Below are 22,182 nucleotides of genomic sequence, written 5' to 3'. Positions count from 1 at the left end.
CATGCAGCTCAATATTAAAGAAACAAACAACCCAATCCGAAAATGGGCAGACCTAAATAGACATTTATCCAAAGAGAAAATACAGGTGGCCGAGAAGCATATGAAAAGCTGCTCAAAATCACTAATTCTGAGAGAAATGCAAATCAAAACTACAATGAGGTATCACCTCACACCAGTTAGAATGGGCATCATCAGAAAATCTACAAACAACAAATGCTGGAGAGGCTGTGGAGCAAAGGGGACCCTCTTGCACTGTTGGTAGGAGTGTAAACTGGTACAGTCACTATGGAGGACAGTATGGAGGTTCCTTAAAAAACTAAAATTAGAATTACCATATGACCCAGCAATCCCACTACTGGGCATATACCCAGAGAAAACCATAATTCAAAAAGACACATGCACCCCAATGTTCACTGCAGTACTATTTACAATAGCCAGGTCATGAAAGCAACCTAAATGTCCATGGATACATGAATGGATAAAGAAGATGTGGTACATATATACAATGGAATATTACTCAGCCATAAAGAGGAACGAAGTTGGGTCATTTGTAGAGACGTGGATCAATCTAGAGACTGTCATACAAAGTGAAGTAAATCAGAAAGAGAAAAACAAATATTGCATATTAATGCATATATGTGAAACCTAGAAAAATGGTACAGATGAACCGGTTTGCAGGTCAGTAATTGAGACATGGATGTAGAGAACAAACGTATGGACACCAAGGGGGGAACGTGGGGGGCGGGGGGCGGGGTGGTATGATGAATTGGGAGATTGGGATTGACATGTATACACTGATGTGTATAAAATAGATGACTAATAAGAACCTGCTGCATAAAAAAATAAATAAAATAAAATTCAAAAAATAAAAATGAAATAAAATAGCTTAGCAGAAGTCTTGCTCTAAAACAGGGTGTGATCTCTTTAACGTACTGTGAAGCTTTTGCATGTATGGCCATTGTTGATTCTCCTACTCTAGTTTTTTCGGGTCTCTTATTGGTGCCCTTTGCTCGAATTTCTTTTCTTTTATCTTAGGTATCTCCTATTTCTCAACATCCTGCTCAAGGCAGTTTCTGGTTAGCTTCTGACACTGTCTTAATTTATAACAAGAAGTGAAAACAAATTCTCCATCCATAACTGAAACATAGCACTATGCCTGATATATGGTTTTGAAAGGCCTTGACATGTTTTCTCATCTATGTCACCCACAGAATCCTATTCTACAGTCTGAACTTGGTTTTAATATCCTGTAAAATTCTGCAGTTGGAGAGAAGACTTAAAAGGTTTTGAGATTTTTGCTAGTTTCTGGAAGGTTTTTATGGGCTGCAAGCTATGAGTGAAAGTATTTACTTGCTATTGAGTTTACTATGTAAAAGAGACTTCTGGTCCCCTCCACCAGGAAGCGTACAGAACCCACTGAACCAACCTTACCCACTGGGGGCAGACACCAAAAACAACAGGAACTACGAACCTGCAGCCTGTGAACAGGAGACACCAAACACAGTAAGTTAAGCAACATGAGAAGACAGAGAAACACACAGCAGATAAATGAGCAAGGGAAAAACCCACCAGACCAAACAAATGAAGAGGAAATAGGCAGTCTACCTGAAAAAAAAGTCAGAGTAATGATAGTAAAGATTATCCCAAATATTAGAAATACAATGGAGAAAATACAAGAAACGTTTAACAAGGACCTAGAAGAAATAAAGAGCAAACAAAGTGATGAACAGCACAATAAATGAAATTAAAAATTCTCTAGAAGAAATCAATAGCAGAATAACTGAGGCCGAAGAATGGATAAGTGGTCTGGAAGATAAAAAGTGGAAATAACTACTGCGGAGCAGAAAAAAGAGAAAAGAATGAGAAGAATTGAGGAAAGTCTCAGAGACCTCTGGGACAACATTAAATGTACAAACATTCGAATTATAGGCGTCCCAGAAGAAAAAGAGAAAAAGAAAGGGACTGAGAAAATATTTGAAGAGATTATAGTTGAAAACTTCCCTAACATGGGAGAGGAAATAGTCAATCAACTCCAAGAAGCGCAAAGAGTCCCATACACGAAAAATCCAGGGAGAAACACAACAAGACACATATTAATCAAAGTATCAAAAATTGAATACAAAGAAAAAATATTAAAAGCAGCAAGGGAAAAACAACAAATAACATACAAGGGAATCCCCATAAGGTTAACAGCTGATCTTCCAGCAGAAACCTTGCAAGCCAGAAGGGAGTGGCAAGACACATTTAAAGTGATGAAAGGGAAAAACCTACAACCAACATTACTCTACCAAGCGAGGATCTCATTCACATTCGTCAGAGAAATTAAAACTTTTACAGAAGAGCAAAATCTAAGAGAATTCAGCACCACCAAACCATTACAACAAATGCTAAAGGAACTTCTCTAGGCAGGAAACACAAGAGAAGGAAAAGACCTACAATAACAAAACCAAAACAATTAAGAAAATGGTAATAGGAACATACATATCAATAATTACCTTAAATGTAGATGGACTAAATGCTCCCACCAAAAGACATAGACTGGCTGAATGGATACAAAAACAAGACCCATATATGTGCTGTCTACAAGAGACCCACTTCAGACGTAGGCACACATACAGACTGAAAGAGAGGGGATGGAAAAAGATATTCCATGCAAACGGAAATCAAAAGGAAGCTGGTGTAGCAATTCTCATATCAGACAAAATACACTTAAAATAAAGACTGTTACAAGAGACAAAGAAGAACACTACATAATGATCAAGGGATCAATCCCAGAAGAAGATATAACAATTGTAAATATATATGCACCCAAAATAGGAGCACCTCAATACATAAGGCAAATGCTAACAGCTATAAAAGAGGGAATTGACAATAACACAATAATAGTGGGAGACTTTAACACCCCACTTTCACCAATGGACAGATCATCCAAAATGAAAATAAATAAGGAAACACGAGCTTTAAATGATACATTAAACAAGACGGACTTCATTGATATTTATAGGACATTCCATCCAAAAACAACAGAATACACTCACTTCTCAAGTGCTCATAGAACATTCTCCAGGATAGATCATATCTTGGGTCACAAATCAAGCCTTGGTAAATTTAAGAAAATTGAAATAGTATCAAGTATCTTTTCCGACCACAATGCTATGAGACTAGATATCAATTACAGGAAAAAATCTGTAAAAAATACAAACACATGGAGGCTAAATAACACAAAACTTAATAATCAAGAGATCACTGAAGAAATCAAAGAGAAAATCAAAAAATACCTAGAAACAAATGACAATGAAAACACGATGACCCAAAACCTATGGGATCCAGCAAAAGCAGTTCTAAGAGAGAAGTTTACAGCAATACAATCCTAACTCAAGAAATAAGAAACACCTCAAATAAACAACCTAACCTTACATCTAAAGCAACTAGAGAAAGAAGAACAAAAAAACACCAAAGTTAGCAGAAGGAAAGAAATCATAAATATCAGATCAGAAATAAATGAAAAAATAGCAAAGATCAATAAGACCAAAAGCTGGTTCTTTGAGACGATAAACAAAATTGATAAACCATTAGCCAGACTCATCAAGAAAAAAAGGGAGAAGACTCAAATCAATAGATTAGAAATGAAAAAGGAGAAATAACAAGTGACACTGCAGAAATACAGAGGACCATGAGAGATTACTACAAGCAACTATATGTAAATGAAATGGACAACCTGGAAGAAATGGACAAATTCTTACAAAAGCATAACATCCCTAGACGGAACCAGGAAGACACAGAAGGTATAAACAGACCAATCACAAGCACTGAGATTGAGACTGTGATTAAAAATCGTTCAGCAAACAAAAGCCCAGGACCAGATGGCTTCACAGGAAAATTCTATCAAACATTTAGAGAAGAGCTAACACCCATCATTCTCAAACTCTTCCAAAAATAGCAGAGTGAGGAACACTCCCAAAACTCATTCTACAAGGCCACCATCACCCTGATACCAAAACCAGACAAAGATGTCACAAAGACAAAGAAAGGAAACTACAGGCCAATATCACTGATGAGCATAGATGCAAAAATCCTAAACAAAATACTAGCAAACAGAATCCAACAGCACATTAAAAGGATCATACACCGTGATCAAGTACGGTTTATCCCAGGAATGCAAGGATTCTTCAATACATGCAAATCAATCAACGTGATACACCATATTAACAAATTGAAGGAGAAAAACCATATGATCATCTCAATAGATGCAGAAAAAGCTTTTGACAAAATTCATCACTGATTTATCATGAAAACCCTGCAGAAAGTAGGCATAGAGGGAACTTTCCTCAACATAATAAAGGCCATATATGACAAACCCATAGCAAACATCATTCTCAATGGTGACAAACTGAAACTATTTCCACTAAGATCAGAAACAAGACAAGGCTGCCCACTCTTACCACTATTATTCAACATAGTTTCGGAAGTTTTAGCCACAGCAACCAGAGAAGAAAAAGAAATAAATGGAATCCAAATTGGAAAAGAAGAAGTAAAGCTGTCATTGTTTGCAGAGGATATGATACTATACAAAGAGAATCCTAAAGATGCCACCAGAAAACTACTAGAGCTAATCAATGAATTTGGTAAAGTTGCAGGATACAAAATTAATGCACAGAAATCTCTTGCATTCCTATAAACTAATAATGAAAAATCTGAAAGAGAAATTAAGGAAACACTCCCATTTACCAATGCAACAAAAAGAATACAATATCTAAGAATAAACCTACCTAAGGAGAAAAAGGACCTGTATGTAGAAAACTATAAGACACTAATGAAAGAAATTAAACATGATACGAACAGATGGAGAGATATACCATGTTCTTGGATTGGAAGAATTAACATGGTGAAAATGACTATACTACCCAAAGCAATCTACAGATTCGGTGCAATCCCTATCAAACTACCAATGGCATTTTTCACAGAACTAGAACAAAAAATTTCACAATTTGTATGGAAACACAAAAGACCCCAAATGGCCAAAGCAAACTTGAGAAAGAAAAACAGAGCCGGAGGAATCAGGTTCCCTGACTTTGGACTATACTACAAAGCTACAGTAATCAAGACTGTATGGTACTGGCACAAAAACAGAAATATAGATCAATGGAACAGGACAGAAAGCCCAGAGATAAGCCAACACACATATATGGTCACCTTATTTTTGATAAAGGAGGCAAGGATATACAATGGAGAAAAGACAGCCTCTTCAATAAGTGGTGCTGGGAAAACTGGACAGCTACATATAAAAGAATGAAATTAGAACACTCCCTAACACCATACACAAAAATAAACTCAAAATGCATTAAAGACCTAAATGTAAGGCCAGACACTATCAAACTCTTAAGAGGAAAACATAGGCAGAACACTCTATGACATACATCACAGCAAGATCCTTTTTGACCCACCTCCTAGAGAAATGGAAATAAAAACAAAAATAAACAAATGGGACCTAATGAAACTTAAAAGCTTTTGCAGAGCATAGGAAACCATAAACAAGACCAAAAGACAACCCTCAGAATGGGAGAAAATATTTGCAAACGCAGCAATGAACAAAGGATTACTCTCCAAAATATACAAGCAGCTCATGCAGCTCAATATCAAAAAAACAAACAACCCAATCCTAAAACGGGCAGAACGCCTAAATAGACATTTCTCCAAAGAAGATACACAGATTGCCAACAAACACATGAAAGAATGCTCCACATCATTAATCATTAGAGAAATGCACATCAAAACTACAATGAGGTATCATCTCACACCGGTCAGAATGGCCATCATCAAAAAATCTACAAACAATAAATGCTGGAGAGGGTGTGGAGAAAAGGGAACCCTCTTGCACTGTGGGTGGGAATGTAAATTGATATAGCCACTATGGAGAACAGTATGGAGGTTCCTTAAAAAACTAAAAATAGAACTACCATATGATCCAGCAATCCCACTACTGGGCATATACCCTGAGAAAACCATAATTCAAAAAGAGTCATCTACCACAATGTTCATTGCAGCTCTATTTACAATAGCTAGGACATGGAAGCAACCTAACTGTCCATCGACAGATGAATGGATAAAGAAGATGTGGCACATATATACAATGGAATATTACTCAGTCATAAAAAGAAGCGAAATTGAGTTTTTTGTAGTAAGGTGCATGGACCTAGAGTCTGTCATACAGAGTGAAGTAAATCAGAAAGAGAAAAACAAATACCATATGCTAACACATATATATGGAATACAAAAAAAAATGGTCATGAAGAACCTAGGGGCAGGACGGGAATAAAGACTCAGACCTACTAGAGAATGGACTTGAGGACAAGGGGAGGCGGAAGGGTAAGCTGGGACAACGTGAGAGTGGCATGAACATATATACACTACCAAACGTAAAACAGATAGCTAGTGGGAAGCAGTCGCATAGCACAGGCAGATCTGCTCAGTGCTTTGTGACCACCTAGAGGGGTGGGATAGGGAGGGTGCAAGGGAGGAAGATGCAAGAGGGAAGAGATATGGGGATATATGTATATGTATAGCTGATTCACTTTGTTATAAAGCAGGAACTAACACAACAATGTAAAGCAACTATACTCGAATAAAGATGTTAAAAAACAAAAACAAAAACAAAAGGAGTCATGTACCACAATGTTCATTGCAGCACTATTTACAATAGCCAGGACATGGAGCAACCTAAGTGTCCATCGACAGATGAATGGATAAAGAAGATGTGCCACATGTATACAATGGAATATTACTTAGCCATAAAAAGAAACGAAATTGAGTTATTTGTAGTGAGGTGGATGGACCTACAGACTGTCATACAGAGTGAAGTAAGTCAGAAAGAGAAAAATAAATACTGTATGCTAACACATATATATGGAATCTTAAAAAAAAAAAGGTTCTCAGGAAACTAGGGGCAAGACAGGAATAAAGACGCAGATGTAGAGAATGGATTTGAGGACATGGGGAGGAGGAAGGGTAAGCTGGGGCGAAGTGAGAGTGTGGCATGGACTTATATACACTACCAAATGTAAAACAGATAGCTAGGGGGAAGCAGCCGCATAGCACAGGGACATCAGCTCGGTACTTTGTGACCACCTAGAGGGGTGGGATAGGGAGGGTGGGAGGGAGACGCAAGAGGGAGGAGATATGGGGATATATGTATAGCTAACTCACTTTGTTATAAAGCAGAAACTAACACACCATTGTAAAGAAATTATACTCCAATAAAGATGTTAAAAAAAAAAAGAGACTTCTAAATAGGCTGCCTTAGGCTTTTCAGTGCTACATAGAATTATGATGTAAAAACTGTATAACAGTGTGGGAGAGAAAAGATAAGTTTAGAGGAAAATACCTCAAGTAACCTGAAGAATTTTTTAATAAACCCTTTTATGTTTCTACCACACATATTCTCCCTGACCTTCAACCTTAGTATCTATTATCCCTGCATATGGTGTTTCCAAGAGTGGGTAAAGAATTCTGGCATCCATGTGTATGTTTGTGTGTATATGTGTATATATGCGTGTAACATTTGCATATATACATAACATACATAAGAGTTGGTGGCACATAAGATATATCATATCTCCTCCAATCCTCAATGAAGATGAAAAAAATATTTTCGAGAAGAAAACTGATATTTGCATGTAGATAGATAGGGATACATCCAACTCCCAGCTTACTGTTTTCTTCATCATCTTGAATCCCTACAGCAAAGGTATGCCCAGCACCACAGACTATTTTTTCTCCATAGCAGGAATTCTGAATTTGCACATGTGAAAGCAAAGAATATCAGGGGTTCACATGTAAAAATCTTCATGAGTAAAAAAATGCAGTATTGGGCCTCCCTGGTGGCGCAAGTGGTTGAGAGTCCGCCTGCCGATGCAGGGGATACGGGTTCGTGCCCCGGTCTGGGAGGATCCCATATGCCGCGGAGCGGCTGGGCCCGTGAGCCATGGCCGCTGAGCCTGCGCGTCCGGAGCCTGTGCTCCGCAACGGGGGAGGCCACAACAGTGAGAGGCCCGCATACCGCAAAAAAAAAAAAAAAAAAAAAAAAAAAAAATGCAGTATTCATCACTGTCTTCGACAGAACCAAAAAGGTCAAATAACAGAGGATATTTAAGAAAACTAAGGTATTGACTGATTCAATGATCCAATCTGATATTTCTGCAAGATCTAATTCATAGTGCCAAGACATCATTCCAGTAAATCAAGTTGAAAAGAAAAGAGGCTTATTTTTATAATCCATCTTTCCTCAGCAAGGTTGGTTTCCATAGCCACAGGCTTGTCAGCCAGCTGGTTTGGTTAATGATGACCCTAGGGAGGCAACAATATGGGTCTCCATTTCTCCATCTCTATTTGCAAAGCACAGCCAAATTGGTTCTAGAAGTTGTCTGAGAAGTAGACTGTGTCCCCAAAGAGACTAATACTCTCTGATCAGCAACATCCTCAATAAAAAGGGCAGACAGTAATTCTTGGTTTGTCTACAATCCAATACTCTCTTAGGGAGCAGTAAGGCTGCCATGGAATTCCCCTCAGCCTGAGGAGAAAGGCAAACAAATCCATCGCCCTATCAAACAGCCTGGATGTTTTTTCTTTAATACTCAGAAATCCCAGGGTTTCTTTCTGAACCTCAGCTGCTTCATCTATAAACAGAGAGGTTTGCTCAGTCTCTTCTGTTCCAACATGCTGATTCTGCTCCCTGACCTAACAATTTCTGTTCCACCATAAAAACTTCTCATGATCTTTCTGCCCCACTTCTCTTTTCCAATGCTGGCCACACAACAAAGCACTGGTACCCAGTAGGACACTCTTCTGGTTTGTTAAGCCAAAAGCCACATGATTTCTCCACCTTTGTAACTCAGTCTTTTAGCTCTAGCCTGATTTGGGAACCAAACACTCAAGATATAGAACACTAAATTTGTCAAAAGTGCATCACATTTCAAAAGCACAGCAATAAGTCTTTGTTGATCCCGCTGACCTTCCAAGCTATTATTCAGTTTCTCTCCTTTTCTTGCCAAATTTAATTATATGATCTACAGAACACCACCTCTCCTATTGTCACCAAATTGTCACCAAATTCCTTTATATTTTTATTTATTTTTATTTTTTATTTTTTGCAGTACGCGGGCCTCTCACTGCTGTGGCCTCTCCCGTTGCGGAGCACAGGCTCCGGACGCGCAGGCTCAGCGGCCGTGGCCCACGGGCCCAGCCGCTCTGCGGCACGCGGGAACTTCCCAGACCGGGGCACAAACCCACGCCCCCTGCATCGGCAGGCGGACTGTCAACCACTGCGCCACCAGGGAAGCCCCAAATTCCTTTTTAAATAGCTGAGATAAGATTTAACTGCCAACACTCCACTGAAATATTTCTCTTGAAGGTCACAAATGACTAAATCAAGGCTAAAGCTGATGAGTTTTTCTCAGTCCTTATTATTCTTGATCTTTTCTCAGCATTTGACACAGTTAATGACTTCCTGTTTTTCAAATTATGTCCCCCAATGGATTCTGTGACACCGTCTAATCGCAGTGTCCCATTTTGTGGCTGCTCCTTCTCCATCTCCTTCTGGCTTATGTTTCACCTCCTAGTACCCAAATGTGTGTTTTCCCAAGGTCCTGACCTCTATTCTTCAATCCTTTAGTCTATGCCCAATCCCTCTCAAACTTCATCTACTTCCATGTCTTCAATTATCATTGATAACCTCCAAATAGACATCTGTGACTTTCAAGTCCACAGCTCTGAGTGCTCATGGCTCTATAGATTTATTTACCAGAAATTTCCCCCTTAAACATTCTGTTCTAATTTTTAAATCAACATACCCAAAGCTGAAGGCTTTGTCTTTCCAGCTCCCAAACCAGTTAACTGTCCAAAACTTCTCTATTTGGTCAGTAGAAACACCAACCTAGAGACCTGAAAACATTCACTTTACACTTCATGTGGTAAATATGAATTGATGGTCTCTTTTATGCCAGGCAGAATTCTAAGTACTAAGTACTAGAAACACAATGATAAGGCCCAATCCTTGTCCTCAAAGGGTTCGCCCTCTACTTCCTCTACCATATATTTATTCCATAATCCCTTTTAATTGGGATTATAATATTTCCCCCAAACCATCTCCTCTTTGAACTTTGCTTTTTCTGCCCATATATACCTCAATTGGCCTCCTACTTATACTCAAAGTTCTAAAGTAATCCTTCATTTCTTCTTCCTTTACACCCTATTGCTTTCTAGGTTCTATCAAATTTCTTTTGTAATGTTACTCACACTCAATAGTAAACATTTACTGGGTGACTTCCAACTGCTAAGCACTGTGCTAAGCAAGGAGAACACAATGATAAAGATGACACAAAGTCTCTGCCTTCAACAACTTCAGAGTTAGTGTAAGAAAGAGATGGGTAAATAAATAATTACAGTGCAGCAGCGCAAATATTATAAATGGGCCTAAAAGAGAAGCCCCTAACCTAACCTGGATTTAAGGAAGACTTCCCAAAGAACATGACTCTTGAGTTGGGCTATAACGTATTACATGGTGTTAACCTATCAGACTGGGGCATTCCAGACAGGACAACAGCAAGTGGTTCAGTAGAACTGAAGTATGTACACAGGGAGTGACAAGCAAGAGGTGAGACTGGGAAAGTAGAAATGGGTCACATTAAACCTAAGAGTCATGGCATTTTATAGGCTGAATTATGTCCTCCAAAAGACATGTTGAAATCCTTCTAGCCCCCGGTACTTGTAAATGTGATGTTATTTGGAAATAGGGTCTTGGCACATGTAATCAAGTTAAGATGAGGTCATTAGGATGAGCCCTAATCCAAGATGACTGGTGTCCTTATAAGAGGAAAATTCACATGGACATAGAGAACAGGCTGGTGGTTGCCAAGGGGGAGGGGATTGGGGGAGGGATGGAGAGGGAGGTTGGGGTTAGCACATGTATAAACAATAAGGTCCTACCATATAGCACAGAGAACTGTACTCAATATCTTATAATAAACCATAATGGAAAAGAATATTAAAAAAAGAATACATATATATGCATAACCAAATCACTTTGTTCCACAGCAGTAATTAACACAACATTGTAAATCAACTATACTTCAATTAAAAAAAAAGAATGAAAAAAAAAAGAAGAGAAAATATTCCATGAGAAGACAGACAAACTCAGCGAAAACACCCTGTGACAATGGAATCAGAGATAGAAGCACTGCAGCTGCAAGGCAAGGAATGCCTGAGGTTACTACAAGAAAAGGCCAGGAAGTATGCTCGCTTAGAGGATGGTCCTACTAACACCTTGATTTCAAGCTTTTGGCCCCCAGTACTGTGAGAGAATAAATTTCTGCACAGTTAATTTTTTTTTTTAACCAAAGTAATAAAATTTACATTTAACACCACTAATATTTCCCTACTTCTGTCCACCTCATTCCTACTCATCCTTCAGTCCTAGCTCAACTCTTATTTCCATGAAGACTTTTGTCTTCAACAGAATGTTTGATTCTATTTCACCAACATTTACTAAGCACCTACCATATCCGATACATTATACTAGCTGGTACAGATAAAACAAAAATTTTTTTAAATCCAAAACTATGCTTCCTTTCACAAAATAGTTTACAAACCAGCAATAGAAAACACACCACGGTATCATTCTTTCAACCGACAGACATGTATTGAGTGTATGTGTCCAGCATAGTTCTGGGTTTTGATGAAACAGTGACCAGAACTAATGAAAATGCTTGCTCGAATGGTACTTACATTAGATGGGAGGCAGGCAGGAGCAGGGAACAGACTATAAAACAGAAAGAATAGTTTAAAATGTACAGTACACCTGAATGTGATAAGTACAATAAATAAAGCAGGAAAGAGAAATAGGAAGTGTTAGAATGGGTTCTCTAATGATCCCTACTTCTCTGTATCCAAAATTTGATGGGTTGAACTTAATGGTGAAAGACTGAATAGTTTACTACTATGATAGGAATGAGACAAGAATGTCCATTCTCACTACTTCTATTCAACATTGTACTGAAGATTCTAGCCATAACAATTAGGGAAGAAAATGAAATAAAAGGCATCCATATTGGAAAGCAAGAAATAAAATTATATCTATTTGCAGATGACATGATCTTGTATATAGAAAATCCTAAGAGATCCACTAAAAAACTATTAGAACTAATAAACATGTTCAGTAAGGTTGCATAATACAAGATCAATATACAAAACTCGATTGCATTTCTATACAATAGTGATGAGAAAACCAAAAGTGAAATTAAGGAAATAATTCCATGTACAATATTAGCAAAAAGTAAAATACTTAAGAATAAATTTAACAAAAGGAATGCAAAACTTCTACTCTGGAAACTATAAAATATAGCTGAAAGAAATTAAAGGAGGCCTAAATAAATGGAAATACATCATTGTTCATGGACTGGAGGACAATATTGTTAAGATGGCTTTAGTACCCACAGTGATCTACAGGTTCATCAAAATTCCTATATAAATTCCAGATGGCTTCCTTGCAGAAATTGAGAAGCTGATGCTAAAATTCATATGGAAATTCAAGAAACTCAGAAGAGCCAAAAAAGATCTTGAAAAAGAAGAAGACATTGAAGGACTCACAATTCCTGATTTCAGAGTTTACTTCAAAACTACAGCAATTAATACGGTGGGTTCTAGCATAAGAATAGACATGTAGATCAACAGAATAGAATTGAGAGTCTAGAAATAAATCCTCACATTTACAGCCAATTGATTTTTGGCAAGGGTGCCAAGAAAATTTAATGTGGGAAGAAAAATCTTTTCAAAAAAGTGGTGCTGGGTGAAACAACTTGATATCCACATGCAAAGGAATGAACTTGGATCCCTAACTCACATCGTATACAAAAATAACTCAAATGTTCATCAACTGATCAGTAGATAAAATGTGGTGTATCCATACAATGGAATATTATTCAGCAACATAATGAAGTTCTGATGCATGCTTCAACATGGATGAAACTTGAAAACATTATGCTAAGTGAAAGAAGGCAATTACAAAAACCACTATTATATAATTCCATTTATATGAAATGTCCAGGACAGGCAAATCTACAGAGACTAAGAGTAGAATAGAGTTGCCTAGGGCTGAGGAGGTTAGGGGAATGGAAAATGGCTACTAACGGATATGGTGTTTCTTTCTGAGGTGATGAAGATGTTTTAAAATCAGTTGTGGATTGTTATGCAACTCTGTGAATATACTAAGAACAACCTAACTGTACACTTTAAGTGAGTCAACTGAATGATTTGTGAGTTATACCTCAATAAAACTGTCATATTTTTTAATTGATTGGTTGAGCCTAGGTCATATGCCTACACCCTAGCTGCAAAGAAGCATGGGAAAGTGACTACTATCTGGCTTTTTCAGTCCTCCTCTTACCAAAACTCATATGATAAGAATTCTCCAAATCTAGAAGGACAACTCAGATCCTAGGCAGCCCAAAAAAATTGATAAATATTTTCTAGGTCAGCTAAGAGTGTAATAAGTACTATGTGAGTAATACCAAGTGCAAAAAGCATTAAGTCTCCCAGGAGGAAAAAAAATTTTTGAAAGGAAAAGCATTGGTAGTGGCCCTTCCCTAAGCTCATTCATCACATGTTCTATTCTGCTGTCTTGGGTATATATTATTCTTACCTCCTCTAAGAAATTATAAGCTCCTTGGGATCACTTGAGATTATAAACTCCTTGAGATCTACTTTCCTTGAAGTTATCAACCAAATCTAGCAAGTGTCATATGGTCAGTAATTGATTTAATTAGTTGTGGTATCATACAGCTTCACCACAACTGTCAGTTTTATTTACTTATTTATTTTTTAATAACTTTTTTAAAAAATAAATTTATTTTTGGCTGCATTGGGTCTTTGCTGATGCATACGGGCTTTCTCTAGTTGCGGCGAGCAGGGGAACCACCCTCCGTTGCAGTGAGCAGGCCTCTCATTGCAGTGTCCTCTCTTGTTGCAGAGCATGGGCTCTAGGTACGTGGGTTTCAGGAGTTGTGGCATGCAGGCCCAGCAGCCGTGGCTCGCAGACTCAGTAATTGTGGTGCACAGGCCCACTTGCTCCATGGCATGTGGGATCTTCCCAGACCAGGGCTGGAACCCGCGTCCCCTGCACTGGCAGGCAGATTCCTAACCACTGCACCACCAGGGAAGCCCAGTTTTATTATTTTAAGTTTAGGATTATTTTTATCCAGCTTTTAAAATTATGTATTAATTGAAAAATTTTGGAGCTTTTAAATATTAAGGGGGTTCTCATGTAACTGGTTGATTGGGTTACTGTACCCCTTTCAAAATGTAGCTAAAATCAGCTTTTTAGTAACAAACCTCCTTCTTTGTGACTTTTGCTTAGAGAAATATTTTCAATTAATGGATTGGTTACTTTACTTTGTAAGGAACTACTTCAGCTCTTTACAAAGCATCTTGCACTCTTAACTTGATAAAGCTCTAGGCCCAAAAGTTCATATGTAGATTGAAAATGAAAATCATGTAAACCCCTCCAGTGTTAAAGTAAGGGGTCGGAGGGGGGGACCCAGAACACCATGATTTGTAATTTTGACAAAATGCAAATAAGTGTGTTTTTATATGACAATTTATCTTAAAAATAAAATACTTTACTACTAATGGTAATACTTAACACTGCATGTGACAAAGCAACAGGGCATAAAGATTCCTGATATGTCATTTTTTAACTTCTCAATTAAGCCACAGGAAATAGAAAAATCTATATTCTGTGCTAAAATACACAGACTTACAGTTGTTGTTTAAGCAAGTTTAATTTATTTTTTTCATATATTCAGTTTTATATATATATATATATATATATATATATATATATACACACACACATATATATGTGTTCCTATCTACATTTCATCCTATAACAAAACAAAAAAAATTTTTTTAAGTGTTTGAATTTGGGAAACTATAAAACAACAGAATCTATATTTGTGGTGGGCTTACCCTTTTTTTTACAGTTTGTATTTATGTCAACTTTCAATTTATTTCTTCAAAATAATTGCATAGCTAATTATCCTGGATATTTAATCATCCTCAGAGCTTGAAGTGTCCATTTTTTTACATTATCTATACCTAGAAAGGCTTATGGAAAGTAACAACAACAACACAAAAAGAAGATATTTTCAAATCCTCGGTCCAATTTAACTTAAGGGATCCTTACACATCCTGATACAATTTCAACTCAAGCAGCCTAACTACCACTGTTATGAAATTCCATATGATAGCATTTTAATCTGTACTTAAGAAAAAGCACTAAATAATTTATATTTACACTTCTTTCAAGTTTTATGTACTTAGAATCTAATAGTCTCTCTTCAAAAGCCAAAGAGAAAGAGCATGATTTTGTAAATAAGATGTGTGTTCCAATGGCAAGTATTTATTGGGTTTGAGTTTTTGTTTTACTGTAACCATTACTGTGCTACATCATTCACAAGTATTTTCCTAGTCTCCAGCTAGTGCTTGGGACAATGGAAAATATAAATATGATTTTCATTTGTTTGTTGAATATTTCCAACTGAACAGGGAATATTTTGTCTCCTTGATCTCGGTGCTGTTTATTTTTTGTTTGTTTTAGTTTTTTTAGCTAAGATAAAGCAAATAATCTTGGGAAGACTGATTCTGCTAGACTGTAATTTTTTTTTCTTAGTGAAATCTACGAACTGAGTATATACTCTTCTAAGTCATCCATTATGGATATTTTCTGCTAGTGTTCTAAAAACTCAAATATTGGGGGAAAAATCTAGAAAGAATGGCATGGCATGGTTCAAAGGGATTCAATTATAATGAATATTTGTCTTTGGCATTTTCATACTTCATTTGAGAAAGATAACTTTCTTACCACACCCTAAATGAAACCAGTTTTGGCCCATGAGCTAAACTTCAAGCATATCATTCTCTGACCAGCTCACTCTGTCCCATATCCAACATGATAACTTCAGTCCATTGAAGTTACCAACTTTTCACTGTCCTTGCTCCTTGTGTACTCACTTCTCTACTTAGTCAGCCTAAACTCCAAAGTCAATCACTAAATCATTCCCCTGAGTGACATTCAACTCCCCTTCCCCACCCTTCCTGTTCTAAGTCACTTGGCAAAACCTCAACCCTCATTAAATCCTACTCTGCCTGCTCCACATGGCTGACTGATATCACTTTAAATTCATGACCTCTAACCCTAAGTGGGCCCTCCATGCTACCTGGTACTCACACTGTATTTCCCTAATCAAATCATTGTCCCACTCTCCTAGGCTACTGCATCATAATCTCTACCACCACCCTCTCCCTTATCCTCACTCTCAGCTGATGACCTTGCTTCCTATTTCAATGAAGGAGCCATAGGGATTCTTTTAAAACAAATCAAATAGTGTTATCTCTCTGCTCAAAACCCTCTAGTGGCTTCCCCTTCTCCCTCATAGTAAACACCAAAGTCCTTACAATGACTTACAAAGCCCTAAATGAAGTGGCCCTATTACCTCTCTGACTTTATCCCCTATGTTCTCCCCTCCATTACTATTCCTGCTTTACCAGCCTCCTTGTTGTTCAGTTAACACAATCAAGCACTCTCCTACCCCAGGGCCATGGCACTTGCTGTTTCTTCTGCCCAGAACACTCTTCCCTCAGATATATTTACACGGCTCACTTCTTGGCTTCCATTTTCTTTGTTCTCAGTGAGGTGTTCTCTGACCATTTGATTTAAATTGGAATCCTATCCTTCACCCTAGAACTCCCTCTACCCCATTCCTGCTTCATTTTCCTCCACAGCACTTATTACCATCTGCATACTATATGTTTTAATTATTAGTTTTGTTTTTTGTCTATATCCACCCACTAGAATGTAAGCTTGAGCCTATGGGCCAGGATGGTGGCCTATTTTGTCCACTGTTGAAACCCCAGCATCTAGAATAGTACCTGATACATAGTGGGTACTTAATAAATATTTGTTGGAGAAATGAATGAGTGAATGAATGAATGAATACAGCATCTTTACTAAAGGAGGTATGTCTAAACCTTACCTATTGGCTTGCTAGTTTATGTCAGCTTGTTGCCTCTGTAACCATTAACAAAGAACATTTAAATCCAAATTTATATTTGACTGGCAAAAAGGAAAAGTCAGAGAATCGTGAAAATAATGTTACACTACCAGGGTTGAGCAGCTATGACCAATGCTGTGTCTAGCAGGAGCATCTGTGAGCAGTTCCTTTGCCCAGAAAATAAGGAGCAGCTGTAGTCGTTTCTCAGCAGATATCTCAGAAATAATGACTTGTAACTCAAAGCTGCTTTTTCTCTAATTGTAAGACTCACAAAAATTATATTGGGGCAATGAAATTTACTTAAGTCCCACTCACATTAACCAATACTACTCACCTCACCATAAAAATGCTTTTTAAGTAACTAAAGGTTGCCTTCATGTTAGTCAAAGTTAATGGCATGTCTAAGCAATGCAAAAATAATATTTTATCAATATATAAATATAACCAAATTTTACTGTACCATAAATCACTCAAAGTGTTTTCCTATATCTATTTTTAAAGACAGCATTAGGGGCTTCCCTGGTGGCACAGTGGTTAAGAATCCACCTGCCAATGCAGGGGACACGGGTTCGAGCCCTGGTCCAGGAAGATCCCACATGCCACGGAGCAACTAAGCCCGTGCACCACAACTACTGAGCCTGCATTCTAGAGCCCGCAAGCCACAACTACTGAGCCTGCATTCTAGAGCTCGCGAGCCACAACTACTGACCCCGTATGCCACAACTACTGAGGCCGCGCACTTAGAGCCCGTGCTCCTCAACAAGAGAAGCCACCACAATGAGAAGCCTGCATACCAGAACAAAGAGTAGCCCCCGCTTGCCGCAACTAGAGAAAGCCCGCGTGCAGCAACAAAGACGAAACGCAGCCAAAAATAAAATAAAATAAATAAATAATTTTTTAAAAAAAAAGACAGCATTAAATCATGTAGATCTATATTATTAACACATTACAATCTGGGGTGTTGGGTTAGAAATTTTGAGTAGTGGTTTGGAAATTTTTTTTTTTTTTGCGGTACTAGGGCCTCTCACTGTTGTGGCCTCTCCTGTTGCGGAGCACAGGCTCCGGACACCCAGGCTCAGTGGCCCCGTGGCATGTGGGATCCTCCCGGACCAGGGCACGAACCCGTGTCCCCTGCATCAGCAGGTGGACTCTCAACCACTGCGCCACCAGGGAAGCCCAGAAATTTTTTTGAAGGAAAAAAAAAGCAAGATCAATTTTCCTCTTGCAGACTTTAGTAGGTACTATGAAAGTCACATATATTACCTCCTTCAGAAATCATTTAAATTCCCTCTTCCATCTCAGCATTCAGAACAACAACCCAGCAAAGCATTGAAAAACTCCTCAAATTTAAACCATTAAAATGAAATCTGTCTCTGAATGTTTGAAAGGATTTACTGTAAAAATATCAGTTGACATTAAGTTAATAAAGTTAATCACTCATGACCCTAAAGGAGGAAAATTGTGGAGGAGGGAGCTGGAAAACATTACAGAATTTAATGTTGCTAAAGGGAAGGGACTTGGGGGATTACTATTAATTCACCATAGCTAAATTCAAATACAAGCTTTTCTTTGTGTTATTTTCTTGTGGTGTCATTTTTTGCATCAAAATTAACCAAGAAGACAGAGATCACCTTCCTCCCCACAGATACACCAAAAATACAGCTACACGTGGAACAACTCCTACAGAACACCTACTGAACGCTAGCAGAAGACCCCAGATCTCCCAAAAGGCAAGAAACTCCCCACGTACCTGGGTAGGGCAAAGCGGAGAGATTCGCGCACAGAGGTTCGGTGCCAACTGGCACTCACCAGCCCGAGAGGCTTGTCTGCTCGCCCACCGGGGCGGGCGGCGCTGGGAGCTGAGGCTCGGGCTTCAGTCGGAGCGAAGGGAGAGGACTGGGGCTGGCAGCGTGAACACAGCCTGAAGGGGCTAATGCGCCACAGCTAGCCGGGAGGGAGTCCAGGAAAAAGTCTGGACCTGCTGAAGAGGCAAGAGACTTTTTCTTCCCTCTTGGTTTCCTGGTGCGCGAGGAGAGGGGATTAAGAGCGCTGCTTAAAGGAGCTCCCGAGACGGGCGCGAGCCGCGGCTGAAAGCGCGGACGCCAGAGACGGGCGTGGGATGCTGGGGCTGCTGCCGCCGCCACAAGGCCTGTGTGCGAGCGCAGGTCACTGTCCACGCCCCCGCTTCCGGGGACCCTGTGCAGCCCGTCACTGCCGGGGTCCCGGGATCCACGGATGGCTTCCCTGGGAGAATGCACGGCGCGCCTCGGGCTGGTGCAACGTCACGCCGGCCTCTGCCGCTGCAGGCTCGCCCCGCCTACGTGCCCCTCCCTCCCCACCCTGACCTCAGTGAGCCAGAGTCCCCGAAGCGGCTGCTCCTTTAACCCTGTCCTGTCTGAGCGAAGAACAGACGCCCTCCGGCGACCTACAAGCAGAGGCGGGGCCAAATCCAAAGCTGAAACCCGGGAGCTGTGAGAACAAAGAAGAGAAAGGGAAATCTCTCCCAGCAGCCTCAGAAGCAGCGGATTAAAGCTCAACAATCAACTTGATGTACCCTGCATCTGTGGAATACATGAATAGACAACGAATCATCCCAAATTGAGGAGCCAGGAGTCAGTGCTGTGCCTCTGAGGTGGGAGAGCCAACTTCAGCACACTGGTCCAAAAGAGACCTCCTAGCTCCACAAAATATCAAATGGCGAAAATCTCCCAGAGATCTCCATCTCAACACCAGCACCCAGCTTCACTCAACGACCAGCAAGCTACAGTGCTGGACACCCTATGCCAAACAACTAGCAAGACAGGAACACAATGCCACCCATTAGCAGAGAGGCTGCCTAAAATCATAAAAAGTCCACAGACACCCCAAAACACACCACCAGACGTGAACCTGCCCACCAGAAAGACAAGATCCAGCCTCATCCACCAGAACACAGGCACTAGTCCCCTCCACCAGGAAGCCTATACAACCCACTGAATCAAACTTAGCCACTGGTGACAGACACCAAAAACAATGGGAACTACGAACATGCACCCTGCAAAAAGGAGACCCCAAACACAGTAACATAAGCAAAATGAGAAGACAGAAAAACACACAGCAGGAGAAGGAGCAAGATAAAAACCCACCAGACCTAACAAATGAAGAGGAAATAGGCAGTCTACCTGAAAAAGAATTCAGAATAGTGATAGTAAAGATGATCCAAAATCTTGGAAATAGAATAGACAAAATGCAAGAAACAGTTAACAAGGACCTAGAAGAACTAAAGATGAATCAAGCAACGATTAAAAACACAATAAATGAAATGAAAAATACTCTAAATGAGATCAATAGCAGAATAACTGAGGCAGAAGAACGGATAAGTGACGTGGAAGATAAAATAGTGGAAATAACTACTTCAGAGCAGAAGAAAGAAAAAAGAATGAAAAGAATTGAGGACAGTCTCAGAGACCTCTAGGACAACATTAAACGCACCAACATTCGAATTATAGGGGTTCCAGAAGAAGAAGAGAAAAAGAAAGGGACTAAGAAAATATTTGAAGAGATTATAGTTGAAAACTTCCCTAATGTGGGAAAGGAAACAGTCAAGTCCAGGAGGCACAGAGAGTCCCATACAGGATAAATCCAAAGAGAAATACGCCAAGACACATATTAATCAAACTGTCAAAAATTAAATACAAAGAAAACATATTAAAAGCAGCAAGGGAAAAACAACAAATAACACACAAGGGAATCCCCATAAGGTTAACAGCTGATCTTTCAGCAGAAACTCTGCAAGCCAGAAGGGACTGGCAGGACATATTTAAAGTGATGAAGGACAAAAACCTGCAACCAAGATTACTCTACCCAACAAGGATCTCATTCAGATTTGATGGAGAAATTAAAACGTTTACAGACAAGCAAAAGCTGAGAGAGTTCAGCACCACCAAACCAGCTTTACAACAAATGCTAAAGGAACTTCTCTAGGCAAGAAACACAACAGAAGGAAAAGACCTACAATACGAACCCAAAACAATTAACAAAATGGGAATAGGAACATACATATCGATAATTACCTTAAATGTAAATGGACTAAATGCTCCCACCAAAAGACACAGATTGGCTGAATGGATACAAAAACAAGACCCATATATATGCTGTCTACAAGATACCCACTTAAGACCTAGAGACACATACAGACTGAAAGTAAGGGGATGGAAAAGGATATTCCATGCAAATGGAAACCAAAAGAAAGTTGGAGTATCAATTCTCATATCAGACAAAATAGACTTTAAAATAAAGACTACTAGAAGAGACAAAGAAGGACACTACGGAATGATCAAGGGATCAATCCAAGAAGAAGATATAACAATTGTAAATATTTATGCACCCAACATAGGAGCACCTCAATACATAAGGCAAATATTAACAGCCATAAAAGGGGAAATCGACAGTAACACACTCATAGTAGGGGACTTTAACACCCCACTTTCACCAATGGACAGATCATCCAAAATGAAAATAAATAAGGAAACACAAGCTTTAAATGATACATTAAACAAGACGGACTTCATTGATATTTATAGGACATTCCATCCAAAAACAACAGAATACACATTTTTCTCAAGTGCTCATGGAACATTCTCCAGGATAGATCATATCTTGGGTCACAAATCAAGCCTTGGTAAATTTAAGAAAATTGAAATTATATCAAGTATCTTTTCTGACCACAATGCTATGAGACTAGATATCAATTACAGGAAAAGATCTGTAAGAAATACAAACACATGGAGGCTAAACAATACACTACTTAATAACGAAGTGATCACTGAAGAAATCAAAGAGGAAATTAAAAAATACCTAGAAACAAATGACAGTGGAGACATGATGCCCAAAACCTATGGGATGCAGCAAAAGCAGTTCTAAGAGGGAAGTTTATAGCAATACAATCCCACCTTAAGAAACAGGAAACATCTCGAATAAACAACCTAACCTTGCACCTAAAGCAATTAGAGAAAGAACAAAAACACCCCAAAGTTAGCAGAAGGAAAGAAATCATAAAAATCAGATCAGAAATAAATGAAAAAGATGTGAAGGAAACGATAGC

The 22,182-nt window shown here is 38.9% G+C and overlaps 1 protein-coding gene across 4 annotated transcripts in view; it reads right to left on the bottom strand.

The window, feature by feature from the left end:
- The window catches only part of MTERF1 (mitochondrial transcription termination factor 1), a 394,940-nt gene that overhangs the window by 323,011 nt on the left and 49,747 nt on the right, over positions 1 to 22,182 (bottom strand). For 2 of the 4 annotated variants that reach the window (XR_009533415.1, XR_009533414.1), the window contains exon 3: positions 11,779 to 11,812. The exons of the other annotated variants lie outside the window; for them this stretch is intronic. The gene's annotated coding sequence lies outside the window, so the exon portion shown is untranslated. The remainder of the gene's footprint in view (positions 1 to 11,778; positions 11,813 to 22,182) is intronic. 4 annotated transcript variants of the gene reach the window in all.

Source organism: Mesoplodon densirostris, chromosome 9 (genome assembly GCF_025265405.1).
Source record: "Mesoplodon densirostris isolate mMesDen1 chromosome 9, mMesDen1 primary haplotype, whole genome shotgun sequence".
In the NCBI taxonomy this organism is placed as follows: domain Eukaryota; kingdom Metazoa; phylum Chordata; class Mammalia; order Artiodactyla; family Ziphiidae; genus Mesoplodon; species Mesoplodon densirostris.
This window is presented reverse-complemented; position numbering and strand designations above follow the sequence as displayed.